Source organism: Pogoniulus pusillus, chromosome 20 (genome assembly GCF_015220805.1).
Source record: "Pogoniulus pusillus isolate bPogPus1 chromosome 20, bPogPus1.pri, whole genome shotgun sequence".
Taxonomy (NCBI): domain Eukaryota; kingdom Metazoa; phylum Chordata; class Aves; order Piciformes; family Lybiidae; genus Pogoniulus; species Pogoniulus pusillus.
In genome coordinates, this window is record NC_087283.1 from 4,193,190 (window position 1) to 4,211,762 (window position 18,573).

General features: G+C 40.1%; 1 long non-coding RNA gene across 1 annotated transcript in view; it reads left to right on the top strand.

The window, feature by feature from the left end:
• Positions 1-4,279: 4,279 nt before the first annotated feature.
• LOC135184319 (uncharacterized) overlaps positions 4,280-18,573 on the top strand; it is a 37,484-nt gene continuing 23,190 nt past the window's right edge. The window contains exons 1-2 of the long non-coding RNA XR_010305962.1: positions 4,280-4,349; positions 12,925-13,065. This is a non-coding gene — a long non-coding RNA (uncharacterized LOC135184319). The remainder of the gene's footprint in view (positions 4,350-12,924; positions 13,066-18,573) is intronic.

Below are 18,573 nucleotides of genomic sequence, written 5' to 3' on the forward strand. Positions count from 1 at the left end.
AAAAGGTAAAAGGCTCCTTTCGAAACTTCTGTCTTCTCTTATTGTGTATTGATTTCCACAGCTGGTAGCATGCTATGTGGTAGGCCTGCATATCAGATCAGAAAGACCTCATTTCCTGTCAATGGAAGGGGAAAACCACTTGGATTGACAGAACAAGCATAGTCTTCAGGCCATGATGCAAATTGCATCGTTATTGTCTTCTTATATCCTGAACCAGCCATTCTGAAGTGAGGCTTGATATTTGTTATAGGGGCAAACTCTCTGAACCTTAGAGAAAAACATAAAAATAACTCTTCCTTCCCTGCAAATCCTATTTGCATTATATAGCCATAACTGTACTTGCTTACTAGATATCCCTCATGAGCTTGAGCTTTCCTCTCTTTCCTCTCAGCTGGAGTGGTGGCTTCAATACAAATCCTTTTTTGTGAAACATCCTGTCCTCAGAGTGAGCAGAGTGCAATGTTCAAGGAAAGTCTATGTTAGTGAGCCTATTCCCTTCACCAGATGGATCTGGACTTGCTCCTGCTCCCTGTGGACTTCTGTGTTTAGTTAAACCCCAAAAAAAGATCTTTCTTTTACATAGACTAATAGATCTGTTTTTATGGGATCTACTTGTCTAATTCCTTCTTTGAACTCCATTTTTCTTTTCTTTTTTCCTTTTTAAAACTTTGATACTGAACTCCTCAATGTGATGAGCATTCTGTGGCAAAGTGCTTTTATTTATTTAGCAGGAACCTGCTGCCAAGTAAGAAGATAGGGTACACCATTGCTTGATGAAAAGCTGAGTATTCACGGCTTTAGTTGTCTTTCCATGCCTAACTTTGGCTCTAGTCTTCCAGAAATGATGTAGCAGTCTCTCAGCTAACTACTCAGACTTGTTCCAATCCAGTTTCCCCAGTGGAAATGGAGATAGTAGCACATCTACACATCAAACTTAATCATTCTGAGGAAAAATAAACTAGATGACTGCACAACTCTTTACTGTGATGGACACATGCAAGGCTTGTGCTCAGTGATATCTTTAATGCAGCCAAATTGTATACCAGTGATAATGGATCTTGAGTAAGGTTTCAGGTTTTTTGACATCTACTCCTAGGCACTTCTCCACTTCTTTGTAGCAACTGGTGATAAAGGCTCTAATAATTAGAGAAGAAAGGAGGAATAAATGAGACGAGTCTCTTCCAAAGAATTGAGGTGAAAGCCCCTATGAACAGTCCCTGTACAAACCATGGTGCCTGAGGGAGCAGTTCCCAAGGGCTCCTCTTATTTCTGCCCATGAGACAGTGAATTGCAGCCAAGGAGTAGCATAAACATCTGAGCACTGCAGCTACTTTGGTTGCCACAGGTTAGAGACCGTGCCGATGCTGAGCTGGATCTCCCTGCAGGCATTCTGACAGGAGTCAGCCAAAGATACTGAATTATAGTGGGGAATTTACATACTTTATTGATCAGATGCTACCCTGAGTATGTCTATGGCAGCATTTCCTTAGAAGCACAGCTCTAAGCACTCTGTAGTGAGTGCTGAGTATGCAAGCCATGTTTCCTTAATGTATAAGGAGTGAGAAAAATCCTTCATAAACCAACTAGTCGAGTAATCTGGGAAGAAATACAACATATGAAGCAGACTAGTTAGCACCACACAACCTAAAAGGTAAACTCTGCAATAGTGAGTGAAGTGCTACATGAATCAGTTAGAATGACACAGCTTAATGGGTACCTATGTTGTAGTAGAATGGCTTTTGCAGGTCCCAATGCAGCTGGATTTGGCACTACAAGTCCTGCAGTAATTCTTGGACTGTGGTTGAATGACAAATGCTGCATTGCTTTATCTGATCTCCTTTAACTTTTCATTACACTTATGTCATATTATGTGGAGGAAGAGAATGATCTCATTTGAGCACTTACAGTGAGAAATAGCTGGAGTTAATTGGCCTATTAAGCAATTAATTCAATAATTGGGTGTTATACATTGGCATTCAGGTTATGTGAGGTAAATTGTCTAGAGCATAAACAGAAACTATGGTCCAAAATAAGAGTTTGTACATAAACTCTCTAAGAGTGAGACCAAGAGTTCAGGTGCAGAGAGACCTCTAGTGTTCCTCAGCAAGAAGACGTACTGCCAGGTCTGTTCTTTCAGCAGAACCAGTCATCACCTCTATTAAATCTTAATTAGCATTTCCAGGGTGGTTTTTAATACAATACAGTAAAAAAAGAAGGTGACACGTTCTCAAGTTTCTAAATATTAGGCAGAACTCCCATTTCTGCTATAATACATAAACAACACTGATGATCTAAGGCTATTTTATCAGAGTAGTCTAAAGTGGCCCTAGGGTAACAGAGAAATCAGACCTCCATCGTTTCAAGTAGTTCTTTAACTTAATGCAGGATCTTGACATGAATACATTATTATGGCACGTTTCCTTTAGCAGCCATCAGATTCTTGTCTTGCTAGGTGTGAAGGTTTTTTTCTGGCTCAAACAGCATCATAAGGACTACAGCAAACATTTGTCAAAGAATTTTAGTTTTAAATGGTAACTTTGTGTACTTTTAGGATAGCTAAAAGTCATGATCTTTGTACTGTCTGTAAATGTGGACTAGTTTCTGTCTGAAATGGATTTTGTGGCATTATCTGTGTAAGGAAATTTGCATATATAACTATTATATAGGCTTACATGGAAGCTAACAGGACTAGCTTGCTCTGGTTGACAATAGTGAATGTCTGTGATGGCAGTTTTCAGAGTTAGTCCACCTCCTACAGCACTCTGGTGTAAACTAAAGGGCTGGTCTTAGGCAAACAGTGGAAGTATGTATGAATAGGGGCAGATATGTGCATAGGAGGAAGTCATGGGAAGGTCATGAACATGTTCATTCATGTTCAGAGGACACATACTATCAACCTCAAAATAAATTGTTTCTCTCAGTCCTTGTTTAAACACTGTCAAGGAGAGAGTAGAGGAAGTCTAGCTGAAGGAAGTGCCTCACAAGCCAATGTGTCTTCATTCCTTGTGACAATTGTGCTTTGTAGTAGTGTGCAAGGGTCTCACAATCACAGACTGGTTAGTGCAGTGTATCAGCAGTGGTGACCTGGCCGGTGTGTCCTCTTTGCTCTAGAGTTTCAGTTGTGGACCCTCTGGTGTGAGAAGATGCTTACCTGTCCACTTGCTGAAAATTGCTGGTTAGAAGAGACTAGACCAGCTTTCCTAACTGTATCCAAATCCAGGTAGCTTCATATTGCTGAAAGCAATCAAAAAAATACATAACAAACCCCCTTGTAAAATAGATAGAGGAGGAGGTGAGGAGTGACTTAAAAACAAATGGCTCTCTTGGATGCTGTTAGGACTAGATGTTAGTTTTCAGCCTCAGTACTCTCTGTTCCCCCAGCTGAGGTTTCAGATTAACAACAATCCTTCAGGTCGGCAGAGTTCCTCTGCTAGTCATGTTCTGTGGGCTTGAACAAATGCTTGGCTGACCATCCCAGTTGACCATCCTCATTCTAGAATAAAATCAGTTAATTTGAGTTGGAAGTGAAAAATCCCCTTGTGCCCTAACTCCCTGCTTCTGTGAATACCCTAAGGATTTGTTTCTTATCCTTCAGAGATAACTGCATTTAAATAAATCACTGAACAGGAATAAAACTTGCTTATGATGCAGTTCCAGGGGATTTTCTTAACCCACTGCTAGGCTGGGGTTTCTGCTTCCTTCGAAATGTATTATAACAATTGAGAGAGAAGCTTCTGTTACAAAGGAGGAGAATGTCATCCTAACATTTGCAATAGGCTGTTGGTATGTCTTGGGAAGTGAAGGTGGGTTTGTTTCTTTAGCCCACTGCTGATGTTACTGCACAGGGATTTAACTATTGCCCAAGTTCAAAAACCAGCAAAGCTCAGCGCAGAGAAAAAGACTGAGCTGATGTGAACTGAGAGCTGCAGAAGAATGAGGAACTATTGCCACTCCTGAAATGAAATTTAATTTGGCTATTCATGTTTTTAAGAATGTCACTGAGCAGGGCTTTTACTATTGCCCAAGTTCAAAAACCAGCAAAGCTCAGCACAGAGAAAAAGATTGAGCTGATGTGAACTGAAAGCTGCAGAAGAATGAGGAACTGTTGCTACTCCTGAAATGAAATTTAATTTGGCTATTCATGTTTTTAATAATATATTTTGTTGTGAAATTATTTGATCTTGAGATCTTTCCTGTTTGTTTGTTTATATTTCTTCTTTTGTCCTGTAGCATTTATGGCTTTTTGTTCTTGTTATTCTCTCTCTTTTTTCTTTGGCAGATACAGAATTTGTTAAGACCTGCTCAGATTTGGATAGTGGACAAGAAGTCATGCGACATCTCCAAACCAGGTACCTGTCATATGCCTCAATACCTCCAGCTTTCTGCCATTGCATGCATTTAAATGTACTGTTTTTAACAAATGAACAAACAATTGCAAAGATTGGAAATGTTTTGGAGAACAATGCACAGAGGGTCTTTCCCTTTTCCTCTCTCAGATTTTTCTGCTGGGTTTATAACTCCACCTACAGTTCATCACTGTTATAGGTCCAGAAGTATTAGAAATAGGAGCCTGAACCAGGTCACTAATAAGATAAACCCCAGCTTGTGTTCCCATTTTAAATAGTGGACTAAATGAGGAGGATATGCAAGTGCATAGGCAAAAGTGCCATGCTTCATCTATTTCCCTGGAACTGCTCTTTCCGTGGCACGGAGCAGAAGGAGCTTTAGCACACACTCGAAGCTGTTCTACAATGGATGTTGGCCAGTTTCTGGTTTGGTTTTGGAGACTCCAGGCCTGTGTCAGTGGATAGGTGGTAATAGGCTTTCTCCCTCTGTGGGAGTAGCCCCCTGAGACCATACTCAGAATGGGCAATATGGGCAGATCTCATCCCAGGGCAAAGTCAGAGAGGGAAAAATGTTTCAAAGTTCTGATCAAATGCAGACAGATACACATCTGCCTTTCACATGCTCTGAGCTGGCCAGTCAGGCTAGTTCCTTTCTGGTCAAGTTTCAGCTGGCTGTTAGCTGGCCTGATTACACAGCTTCCAGCTAGCTCAGGATGTGCAGAAGAGACTTGTGTGAACTTGATGTGCCAGTACAGCTCCAGGCACTGTGGTCTAGTAGAAGATGAACTAGAATAAACAAAGAACATTACGGAAGTGTTTACTACAAATATTGGCCTTCTCCTATGATTTTTGAAGGACAGAATGCCTACACTGTTTTGAGACCATCAAGCCTGGAAATGTTCAAGGCCAGGTTCAACGGGGAGCCTTGAGCAACGTGGTCTAGTAGGAGGTGTCCCTGCACACAGCAGGGGGGTTGGAACAAGATGATCTCATAGCATCATAGGGGTTGATTAGCCTGGAGAAGAGGAGACTCAGGGGTGACCTCTTTGCTGTCTACAACTACCTGAAGGGAGGTTGTAGCCAGGTGAGGGTTGGTCTCTTCTCCCAGACAACCAGCAATAGAACAAGGGGACACAGTCTCAAGTTGTGCCAGGGGAAGTATAGGCTGGATGTTAGGAGGAAGTTCTCCACAGAGGGAGTGATTGGCATTGGAATGGGCTGCCCAGGGAGGTGGTGGAGTCACTGTCCCTGGGGATGTTCAAGAAAAGCCTGGATGAGGCACTTAGTGCCATGGCCTAGTTGACTGGACAGGGCTGGGTGCTAGGCTGGACTGGATGACCTTGGAGGTCTCTTCCAACCTGGTTGATTCTATGATTCTGTAGGTGTGGAGGTTAGACCACTGTAAAAACCCTTCACCAGCCTTTCCTCTTTGTGGCTGGGGAACTGTCACTGTTGTACCATCATCTTCCTATGTTGTTGTCATTAAACACTCTTTGCTGGCAACTTTGGCAAAATCTTCTGACAAAATAACTCTAAATGCAGTACTTGAACTAGGCATTGGAAAAAAATAATGTAGTTTATTCTCAATTAGCATGATAGCTAAGCATTTCTTTGTGAATAAATTTTCTTCTAGTGTTATTTACTCTTGAAATCCTTGGGAATTATATTCTAGTGACATCTGTTAACACTGCTGCACTTAACATGTAATTAGAAAGTGAAAAAAAAAGGAAAACAGAAAACAAAAGCCCATGCCAATCTAAATGTGCTTGAAAGGTGCCAGATTGATAACTCTGGAGAATTGAGTCCTCTGTTTATCCTCTGAATTAGTGCAGCAAAATCAATGGCAGCATAAACTTGCTCATGTCACCCTGAAATGTCTTGTGCTCACTCAGCTGTGAGAGTAGCTTGGGCTCTGTTTCACCAGCAGTCGAAGGATCCCAGTAGGAATAATATGAAGGACGCTGTTCTGTTGTGGGAGGACTGCACTGGGAACTCTAAACTCCTCAAATAAATTTCTGCCCATCCATCTGAGGTCAAACTTTTGGTTGTTCCAGCATAGCCTACAAATGGTGATTTTGAATTGGAAGGTTTTATAGTGCATTTCCAATCTCTGAACTATGTCATCCCCTGGTGTGTTTTATTTAATGCTCAAACTTCCACTGACATGACAGAACCAGAGGCATTATGATCTATCATGTCAAGACTTCATACATTTAACAGTTCTTGTTAGCACATACTGGCACAATGCACTGTAATAGTTCTGAATTATGCTAATGATCCATGGATAATTGGTCACAAGGAGGTTTTTGAACCGTACCTTTAAACCAGCGCCACAGTGCTTTTAGGATGTGTCAAAGTGCAGAGACGCTTGGCACTGCAGCATGCTTTAATGCATCTTCAGAGCACCTTATCTTGTATGCTCTGCTTTAATTGAGATTAAATGGCTTTGAAGGACCTAACACAATTTCAAGGACAATGCAATATCTCATATTCTCAGTGAAAGGTTTTTAATGTATTTCCTTAAAACCCAGACAAATATTCCACACAAACACATTACACAAAGCTGATGTTAAAGGTCTGTCTCAGACTTAGAGAAGCCAACACAATTTGAATTAAAAGCATACTCCAGAGGCTATGACTACCATGGGGTAAGAATATTGTGTAGGAGTTTTGTAAGAGCATCAGCTAGCAAAGCAGCATCAGATGCAACACCTTTTTAAAGGAAAGTAAAGGTGCCTTGATCCTGTAGAAAGTCAGATTGAATTTGTGCCAAGGAAGGCTTCTGAGATTTTTCTTCTGGGGGTACACACTGTGCAGGGACTGCATTATATCATGGCAGGAGCAAAGCCATCCTGAAAATATGGTTTAGTTTGTCTCCCAGTCTTTGCTACATTCCTGCAATAACCACTTAAGAAAATTTGAATGAATGCCATATGAAAAGAGAAATGACAACAGAGAGACTCTGTGGGAATGCAAAGTGAAGAAGAATAATAACAGGCGGATGCTGACCTTGGTTGCCATCAGCTGCTGGCTACCTTATCTCAGAAAGGACAGATAATGGACACCTCGTTAATGAGGAAAACAAGACAGGGTTTATGTTGATGGAGTGGGTTGTCCATGACTAATTATGCTAATGTGTAGGCGTGTGCTTTCTGTCCTGAGGGTATGTATTGAGAGCCAAAATGATCTCTGGCACAATTCACATTGAATTGTCTGGAGTCCGTGTGGCATCGCCTTGATCACATTGATCTGTGGGGCCTTGCCCACGTTTCCTGTGGCAAGCTAATCAGGTTTCTGCCACAAGACTCAGCCCCCTCCCCTTTTTTTTCTACTTCCAGTTTAATGCCTAGCTTTTTATTTAGTTGCAAACTTGTCTTCTCTGCCTTGCTTCAATAATGATATAAAGGTGCTGCAGTATCTTGGAAGATGCTCTTGTATTCCAGTAATGATAACTGTGTAGTTTCATGACCCTCCTGAGCTTACATTTGAAGACTCATTGGTAAAACTGCCATCGTATCACAAGGATGTGAAGTGTAATACTGCCAATTTTTTGAATTATTCATTAGTTAGAAGGAAAAAGAAGCAAGAAAGACACAAGCTGCTTCTTTTTATTTATAGTTTTACTACTCTTCGTATTTTTAAGTGAAAGGAATATAATTCTTCCAGCTTTTCCACAACAACAACTCACCAAAAAACAAGAAAATATATGTGCTTGGAAAGTTGGGATTTCTGGGAATTCATTTTCCTCTTTTGGCTTACATTTTAACATAAGGCAAAACATTTTCTTGACAAGGTAAGTAGAGTACACAAAGATCAGTGAGAAAGCAGAAATTATTGAAGTACTGGAAAAACTGCTGCAGGCTACTTTTTCACACATTGCTGCTCAAGTCAGGATTATGCTATGACAGTTCTAACTCTCCTGCTGACATCCTTGTAGACTCTATTACATTATTTACTTCTTGTAAAATAACATTCTATTACAGCTCCTTCATGTCCTGCTGCTATTCGAAGTTCAAGGGAAAGAAATTCTGCTCAACCATAATTCCTCGCTTCCAGCTTATTAATACAACTCCAAGGAGATCATTATTAAAAAGACTGATATGCAGCTTCTCTTTCATGCCCCATTTTCCATTGCAGTAACAACTATATTTCTGGGGTGTTGGCCTTCACTTAAATCAACATCACTGCGTAAGATGCATTAGTCTGTGTCTTGAAGTATCACATGAAGCATGCCTTGCCCTGTGCTGAAGTTGGAATGTCATTTTTATGTCTGTAAGAAGGAAAGCTTTTGGATATGTCTTTTGCTTTTTCATTGCAGGGAAAAGTGAATCCAAGCATTGCAATCATACCTGAGTTCCAAAGAAAAAGAACTGGTTCATAGCAGACTTGCCAGGAACATCTATGGATAAAATGGGGTTAAGAGCAGATGGGTTACTTGAACACTCTGAAAATTGGCTTAGTTCTCTTCTTCCATGTCAGGAGATAATCAAACACATACCACTATGTCTCACATAAGGAGTCTGTTGAAACTTGTTTTCTGGGAAGACATACTTATTAGGAGACAGAAAATTAATTTGCCTTCTGTCTCTGAATTCTCACTGTAAGTCCATCTAGGAACTAGGTGTACCACTATCAAAATATTCCCACAGTAAGGTAAAATGCTCCCAAAGTACCAGCCTTTGAAAAGTAGTACTTTCAGAACTGCCTGAATTCACCCTGCCAAGTCAATCATCAGCCCTGCTGCTTGCAGTGTGAATCTTAAAAGCAGCACTTGACACTTGAAGAACTTGCATCAAACCAAACAGTGGTGACCACATGCTTTGAGATGGTCAGAGGACAGGGAACCCCTGGCACTACACACACAGTTCTGAGCAATGCACTTCATCAGCTTTCAAAATCTGTTTGGACCATCCATGATGAAATGTAGGGAACATTTCAGCAGTAATAATACAGACAGCATGATCATTATCCAATTATCTGGTTCTTGGGAAGAGATATTTTATACACTTTGCAGCAAAAAGAGAATCTTAGGTGCTCTTTCTTCGAGGCAAACTGAAACAGCTGGAAAATCAGCAACTTCTGCAGCAGCATTTCATTATGTATGTGCTGAGTCCTGATAACAGCAGTGCAGAGCATTTGGCTGTTGATCTCTCAAGTTTAGCAGGGGCTGTGTAGGAATTAAGGGTGACTTTTGTCACTTGCCTCTACCTGAACCAAAGCTTCAGTCACTGTTTCTATTATTTTCACAGTGTGCTGTGCAGCTTAGAGTTCTGGAGCTGAAATTGAGGATGAAGCTACATACATGAGTGTGCTCTGTCAGAAGCTGGTGTTTTTTAACTGTCCTCATGATAATGGGCATGGCTTATTAAATATTTCATTCATTATGAGAAGATTCCTTCACAGAGGCAAGAGTGTTTGGGGAGTTACTCACCTCCCCACACTTAGGAAATCACCCAGACTAGACTCAGGTGGCTGGAAGTTATGGAATGAAGCTTTATATTTACAGCTTAGCAGAATATACAAGCAGATATTTACAATATATGCAGTTACATACAGAAATATACAAGTTAAAGGTAATACAGAAACACAATACCCCTCTTGGAAATCAGAGTCCCCAGGTGGGGCCCCCAACCACTCTTCCACCTTCTTTCCACCTCTCTATCTTATCCCAGAGTTTGCCTTACATGCAAGGTGAGTTTGGAGGATCAGCAGGGGAAGTTAGAAGCAGGATTAGTTACACAGTTCCCAAGCAGAAGGGAAACACACACTCCGAGAGACAGAGACACAAACACACTCTGTCTTATCTATGTGTTATTGGTTTTATACATCTCAGCAAGCCTATGAGTGAAGTAGACATTGACATTGTTTTATTTTCACAGCCTACAATCTAATATTTTCTCATTAAAATATTCCAGTTAGCCTCAAACTAGCACAGTGGCAGGAGGTCCAGTTCAGGCAGCCTGCTTACTAATTCTGCTAGGGTAAGAAAACAGGATAGGTGTTATTTCTTTCAGGTATGGAGTTATTGGTCAGTAATCATTTATATTCCTGGTACCTTTTGATTTTGAGGGAGTTTGGGAGGGATTCTCATTATTTTGCTTCACAGCCTTCTTGGTGGGTTAGTCTGTGGCATCCCTGGATGGGTCACACAGGCACAAGGACAGGCGATATGTTTGTTACTGGCAAAGAAAAAAGAAGGTTGCTCAGTAGTGCTGCAAATCTTCATTTCCCTTAGGCATGAAAGATGATCCTCTTCTTCATCCCATTCCTTCTCTGTCTCCTCAGTCTGACCTGTTGTTTTTTTTTTCTGTAAGAAGGGTTGATTCTTCCCAGGAAAACACATTTTGAGAGAATTTCAGTAAAAATGCTCTGCATATCCAACCAGCTGTTAAAGTCGTTTAGTTAGAGTGCATGTGCAGTGGTTTTAATCTCCAGTGTTCTAGCTCAGTTTGCAGTGGTAATCCAATCTGTGAACCAAGGAGTCATTATATTTATCTGTTTGGGTTTGGGGTTTAGATACCAGCAATTACTGTTATCAAAATAACACAATTCATACACACAAATTAACTGTGTTCCAGGGAAGCAGATAATTTCACTATAGCCTGGTAAATATCCGATTATAAATGAAGGCACCTTTTATTTATTGCAAAGTCTAGCACATTCATCAGCATGCCTAATTAAAATTTAACAATTAATAAGCAGTGGCAACCCTCCTGCGAAGGTCAGTAGCAACCTAAGCAAACTTATCAAAAATGCAGAGGGGTTTAGAGTTTTTAAAAAGTTCATTCTGTCCTTAATTAACAGATCTAATTACAGCTCTGCCATAGCAAAATGCAAAATGATCTCTTCAAAAGACAGCAAGTCAAAGGTTTAATAGTGCAGATAACCTTCTTCTTCAGTACATCTCGACCCAAGTGTAGAAGGGACTTTTACCGAGCAGTCAACAATGCTGATTGGATGGCTTTGACAGAGAGTAAAGCTAAGCAATACATAGAAATCCCCAAACAACAAAGGAATTGAAAGGGAATAAAAACTCTCCTGTGTCTTGGGATTCGAAATAACACCAAGTCAAGACTTTGGATAATCTCCTTTCTTAGCAAGTTGTCAATGTATTTATTCTGTGACCTTTGCTGGTTAGTTTGGAGTAACACTTTCTGTTCAATGGCCTGCATGTGTTTAATTATCACCTCTTTCAACGAAAATGGACAGTGCAAAAAAATCAAGGCTGATCTAGCATGACAGACCTAAACATAATAGAGCAAAACACTTCGAATTCCTGCAGTTGTTAGTCAGCATTTAGAGGCTGAAGGGCAATTTCCCAACTTTCACTAAAGGGTCTACTTATGCATTACTTCTTCAAGAAGACTAAGAAAGGACTGAGCATTATGTTCAAAGTTTTGCAGGAAGAGACTAGGAATGAACTGAACTGGGTTCATCAGTAAGAGAATTAAATCTTCCTGGCTGATTTATGTGGGCAAGGGTCATTACATGTGGGTAATATAAAGTGGCTGGATGAAAAACTAGACTGCTTAAAAGTAATAATATCTATCTGGAATGAATTGTTACGATTCAGCTTTATGTTTGGATTAGCAGAAAGAACACCGGTATGAGAGGCAAGATTTCTACAGGGACTCCTGACCCCTCTGAATAGCCTTATTCTTTCTCATACCTTGCCAGTGACAAAGTGGGTGTAGCCCAATGGAACATAGGTGCATGAAGTAGGCACCATTGAGTCTTTGCAGTTACTCACAACAAGAGCTGTAATCAGCTTACACTGGAAACAAAGTGCATCATAAGGCATTTTTCAACCAAAAGACTAATTGAAGGCACCATGAAAACAGAGTCAGTTCTGAGCATTCTCCGTGAATTGTCCTCTAGATTTACAGCTGCACTATCATGACCTGAATTAATTCCATTTGGCATGATGATTTTCTGCTGGAAGTAGGAGGGCAAAAAATGAGGCCTGCCCAGACTGATGAACATTTAAACGCTTCTCTTTAATTCCTTCGTATAAAAGAACATCATATTTTGTTTTTAAACTGCTTGGCTTGAACTCATAGATAGCATCAACCATCAATAACATGCCATACTAATGTGGCCTTATGTTAGTCCTCTGCTATATATTTGAAAGAAGAAATGGTGAGGCTTTTAACTCTTCCAAATATGTTATTTTGCTGCTCAACGGAGCCAGACATCTTGTGTGGCCATCATATGATCCTCACCTCACTTTGAAGGAAATTGCAGTGATGTGTCTAAAATGTGGGTGCTCAAAAAGAGCTTTATCTGCAGTTTGGTCCTCTGCATCCTGCCTCAGCAGAGGAGACAAAAGCAGTATTGCTACATTGCTTGAAGATACAGGTAGTAGAAAACTTGTAGTGCATTATCACATTCCTTTCTTTAGTGACATTTGTTTTAAGATAAGAAATGAACAAAATTGCTTGAGTTCTGCTGAGGGGAAGTGAAATGTAAGGCATGAGCATCATTACTATTATTAAAGTATATAAAAACTCTTCTAAGCAGGCACTGTTTCTTACAGACCAATAAAGGTTCACTTCACACTTCTATCTCTTTCTTCCAGACTGAATCCTGAATCATTAATTTTGCACTTGACATTGCTAAAAGAAAGATTTTTTTGAAGCAAAACCTTCTCTGATGTCTGAATATGCCCTGAAGATGCTTTGGCACCAGAGCCATAAATTCAAGACAAAAAGACATCCAGGTACCTTGAATTTATTAAGACTTCAAAACAGTAAGATGTGAAGAATTTTTTTCTTTTACTTTCCAGCACCATACAATGTCCAAACTTTAGACAATATCCTTTACTGATAACAATCTGAGTAACCAAAGGTGTTAAAAATAAAATATGGCCCAAGACACTCTGCAAAAGGTCATAAGTTCGATTCAAGAGCAAAGAGAACCAAACCAAACCCAACCCTTCCTCCCCTCCTTTACCCAACTCAGTTTACAGGGCAGCTAGCTTTAAAGATAAAACTTAGAGACTTGACAGTAAGGGTGAGTACAGTCTTTGGGCTCTGCAGGTAAGATGCCTCTAGAGAAAACATTAATATTTTTTAATTGTACCAACAACCTCTATAAATTATTTCTCTCCCCTATTCTCTTTGCTTCCTTTTTCCCCGTTTTCCCTTTTGTTTTCTCTTTTCCCTGTTCTCTCATTTCCAAGAGATTTTTCTCTGTCAGTGCTTCACCAAATAAAAAATAAGAGGAGGGACCTTAAATAGTCACTCAGCACTTTGTTTGGAAGAGACACTATATGCAGATGCCCTTTCCAAAAGAGTTGCTCACTTTCTTTTAAGAATATCCTAGCAATGTGAAAGAAAATGTTTTGCTTTTCATTTCCAGTCTTCTGTGAAGCTTTTTCTTCCTCCTTTCCTATCCCAGCACAAGTCCTTTCCAAATTAAAGCAAGCATCTGAAACAAATGATAAGTTTTGCTTAACTGTTAACAAAGGGAGAGCTGCATCCCCCTGAAATATTCCCAATCTCAGAAATTCTGAATATCCCATGCATTATTGCCCTCTAGTGTTACTGCAGAATGTATGTAAAAGATTCCAGCTGAAAAACTGAACAGAAAATACATGTTCCAAAGAGACAAGACCATACCTGAACCTGAGAAGAAATGAGCATATATCTGTGGAACAAGGCCTTTTGCAGTCCCTTGACTCTGGCTGGGTCATTTATCTAAGATCTTTACTAAAAACCAGTGCTTTGAATATTCATTTGCACACAAAGTGATTGAGAAGCATGGGGATCTTTATTCTGCTCTCTGCATCTCTGTTTGTACTGCAAAGGATGTCTCCAGTGCCATATGGGCATTTTGAACTAATCCCAGCTTTCCTGTGCCTGGAGGTTTCTCAGGGAGTTTAAAGTGCTTGCTTTAGCCATGGGCCAATATGAATAAAATAAATCAACATGATAGTGTAAGCTCAAAACAGCATTGTTCTATGGTGGCATGACAAATTGAAGTGTGGCCTGGTAATAATTGTGGGGTTTGAGACTTAGGAAATCAGAAAATATTTATCATTTCCTAGGGCAATATTCCAAGGGAAATGTACAAGTTGAAGAAAATTAGTAAGTCCCCATTATGTCTAAAACAGATTCTTGATGCAAGCAATCCCCAATTATGAGGGTGTATGGCTCTGGATCTCTCTGGGAAAGCAGGGATAACATAATTACTTTCCTTCTGCCACAGAGAAATTATGTAGGCTAGGCTACTGGTAGTTTGCTAGAGTGAGTGCTGGACATTCTGATCCTCTGTCTCTATTTAAGTAACAAATTAAACTTGCTATGGTATCCTGCTGGCTGCTTTTAATTTTAAGTGATGCCTACAAAAAGGAAATTTCAGTTTCTTTGAAATGAGACCACTAAAATCATATTTTGCTTGATAGTTTAATGATGTCCACTGTTAGTAGCAGACAGACATCAAACCCTGATATTTCCTCATTTGATGGGTGTCTACTGGGAAATGCATCATATGGCTTCATGGAAAAAAAATGCCACCTGTGGGATGCTAGAAGTTCAAGCTCTGGATTTCTGCATCATTTTCTTTTCATGTACTTTGGTTTTTTCATCTATAAAATAAGATGATGAAATGATTCTGTTAGGTAGGATTCTTTATGTAGAGGAAAACAGCCCATCAGAGCTGGGGTTGTACTAGATAATATCGATGTTCCTCTGAAAGCTCTAAACAGAATAGGATCAGCTGCTGAAGTTTTTCATTCTCCCCAAGCTTACAAGAGATTTGCAGGAGAGATTGTGCAGGTAAATGCACTTTTCTCAAGCCATGCTTCATTTTAATTTTGCTACCATTTAGAGGATAGTTGAAAGGAAAATCCAGAGGACACAAGTTGAGAGTCTCAAAGTGATCCACAGAAAGCACAACTTCCAGTTCTTCAGGTGCTGTCATTCTGTGCCTGTAAATAAGCTCAGCTACACCCCTGGAAAAGATTTTGCTGGAAACACATTGATGAAATCCAGCAAAGAACTTTGCTCAGTTCTTATCTTAAGTCCTGAAATCCCCAACAGAGGAGGAATCGTGGCATCCTACCTGTTCACAAAGAACTGTTACTAGGTTTTTACATATTCATATTGCATATGATTGTTATTTCAGACTGATTTTACAGTATACTGCAGTCAGCTAGGGACATAACATGACCTATATCCTAATAAAAAGGACTAAAATGAGAGCAATGTTCAAACTCTCAGTATAATTTGTGATATATTTATCTGCTGCTTGAAATGTGTAAGGAGTCTATTCTATATGTCTTTTGCCAGCTATTTATAGGCACTGACAATTGGACTTTTTAAGTCATTTGGGCAATTGCCATGCTCAGTACCTCCTGGAATTTTCAAAACAGCTGAGATACTTTTGGATTTAAAGGATTTTAACAAGAGTGAGATACACAGAATTTTCAGAACTGTCAGTAGGGATTTATCTACATCTGGAGAAATGAAATAGCTTTCAAAATGTGACCCTAATCCCTCTCTGAGAAGAGCAACCATCACATCTCAGTACTGGCTGTGTTACATGGCACTTCGGAGACACATTTTGCCCACGTTTTTACACATCTCCTTCACCTGCCTGCAAGAAGTGAGCATGCAGACAACTTAGAGAGGATGATTTAAAATCTGATCTTGAGCAAGACACTATTTTTCTAGAAGATTGCAAACGTCTCTAACATTTCATGCTCTGAAGCTCATTTTTTTTAACGATGCTCATAACTAGATTTTTATGGTGAATCTTTATGATTCAGAGAAATCAAATCTCTGAGTGATTTGTGTCCCCCCCTTAGCTATGCTTATAGCTTGATAGTAATCTTAGGAGGTGCACTAGTTTTTTTTCATTCAAGGCCTGTTAAAGGATTTATATCTGAAGCTGCAATGTACTGCTGGTAGCACAGTCTCCTAGTACACCATGAGGCCAATTGTCTTCACATACATGACTGAGATGAGACATTTTCCAGAAAGGATTTCCAACAGAGTCAGGGAAGACTTCAAAGCAGCAGCAAAATTGTCTCAGGATTTCCTTCATAGCTCACAGCAAGTGCAGCCATCATGGTTTTAAACACTTGTCTCCACAGAGGAATCTCTTAAGCACAGCACAGAGGCACTTAACATAGCTCTTCATCCGTGTTGAATATGTTTGTATCAACATGACAGGAGACTTCACACAACCCAACAAAATAAACAGTCTGGAAATAAGCTCTGGCTATTAATTTTTTCTTCTCAGCAGCACAGCTGTGCTGGCTAATACCAGTGAAACTGCCAGCTCCAGTCTCTGAGCAAAGGAACTGAACATGGTGCTTAAGCTCTCTTCACCTGTCAGCTCTGGGGCACAGCTGCCTTTAGGCCATGAGTGAACCTCTTGCACTACAGATCTACCATTGAGCCAGTAAAACCACTGGCAGTAATATTGTATGTAAGGAAGGTTGCACCCTCACCTCTAATTTGAACTGGACACAAAGAAGATGTTTGTTATGGCCAGAATAGAAGAGTTGTTTGACTCAGGGGGGATTTATTGTATAAGTTTTGCATAAACAGCCTAGACTGGAAGGTAGGCTGCCAAAGGATGCCAGAAAGTCATGTCTGGATTCCCAAAACCTACAGGTCTCTGCTTGCACTCACCCATCCCTGTGTTCCTTCTCTCTTTCTGGTCAAAAGTGGAGCCATGTATAGTGTTCTCTTCATAGTCATTAGATCTGTTCCCTGCCTGCCTTTTTCCTTTTGTATGGGAAGAACAATTTCCAGGCCCTTTTTATCCTCGTTAGTCCTGTATAATCAGCAGAGCAGTAGGGAAGTAGTTTGGATAATTTTTTCTCTCTTACGTTAACAATAGAGCTTTAACTAAGATGCTACTTCAGAAGCAGCAGTAATGAAATGCACAAGTCAAGGAGAACACAGCTGTGACTTTCAGAGTTTGCAGGGCTGTCAGTGAGAGAAAATATGTCTTTACCTGTAAAGCAGGCAAATTTATTCTGTAAGACTTTGAGAGAAAATACATTGGGAACTTCACAATGGTATTTATTCAGAGTCACTTTTCAGCACATAACCACTTCTTGAAAGTTCTTATAATAGTCAGTAGGAATCTCATAAACATCTCAATGCACCTTACATCCTTACTTCTGTCAAGAGTCAGCAGCCAAGTTGATAACAAGACCTATCTTCTTTTATTTTGCTGGAGAGACTCTTTTAATCAGTTCACAGTTGCCTGGTATGTGTCTAATTTTATGCAGCAAGCAAAAGATGAGCATATCCATACTGACTTAGCAAGTTCAGAGATATTTTGCTTTGAAATTTACAAACAGATAGGATCCATGACTGGAATTACAAATGTAGATAAGCATAACACATTTAGAATTGCATTTCTTTTCTTCTAAATTGTTTCTCTGCAGCTTGTCATTGCTTGTGTACCATATCAGCAGACTCAGGACAGGCACAGTAACACAAATGTCATTGGGCCACGTTCAGAGCAGGGTGCAAACTCTGCTTTCATGTATGCAAATACATACTTTAAGATTGTTCACATTTTAAAAGAGAGCTGAAGGTGAGATGTATGGGAGAATAACAAGAGAAGTTCAGCTTTAAATGCATGCCTGTCACTATGCCTGGCAAATTTCCACTGCATTCTGTAGACTTTAAATCTATGTTGAGAAGAAAATTTGGTCCTGGGAATAGCACAGACTACGTTGTGTAGGTCTAGCCAGCAGCGTGCTGAACTAGAAGGAGAATTTGGTCCATGTTATTGAAGACCATAGTTTCTGCCTTGAGCCCCATAAAACAGCAGACTGGCAGAGAAAAGCCTAATTTGAGTGTCTTTCTGTGGCTCAGGAGCTAATGTCTCAAGGATGTTGGTGGTATTATGTGTATCTCCAAGCAGATACTTAACACCTGAAGTATTTTAGTGGGGATGACTTGATTCAAAGGTTAAGTCATAGCTTACACAGGGTTTTGAAGATCCAAGTAGCTTAAACTTTACCACTTCATTACCTAGGCTAAAGCTCATCTTCATGTTCAGAGTGGTATCTGTTCTTCTTGTCTGATCACAGGTGGGAACTGATCTCCATGTGCCTGGATTTCCTCGAACTGGAGAGCAAGAGAAGGTGCAACATGTAGAGCTGTACCTCTTATGGCAGAGTTTTGGTTTAGATCCTCTGATGTCCAAGACTTTCAGCTGGCAGGAGATGCACTAGTAGTAGATGCTGAAGCTTATT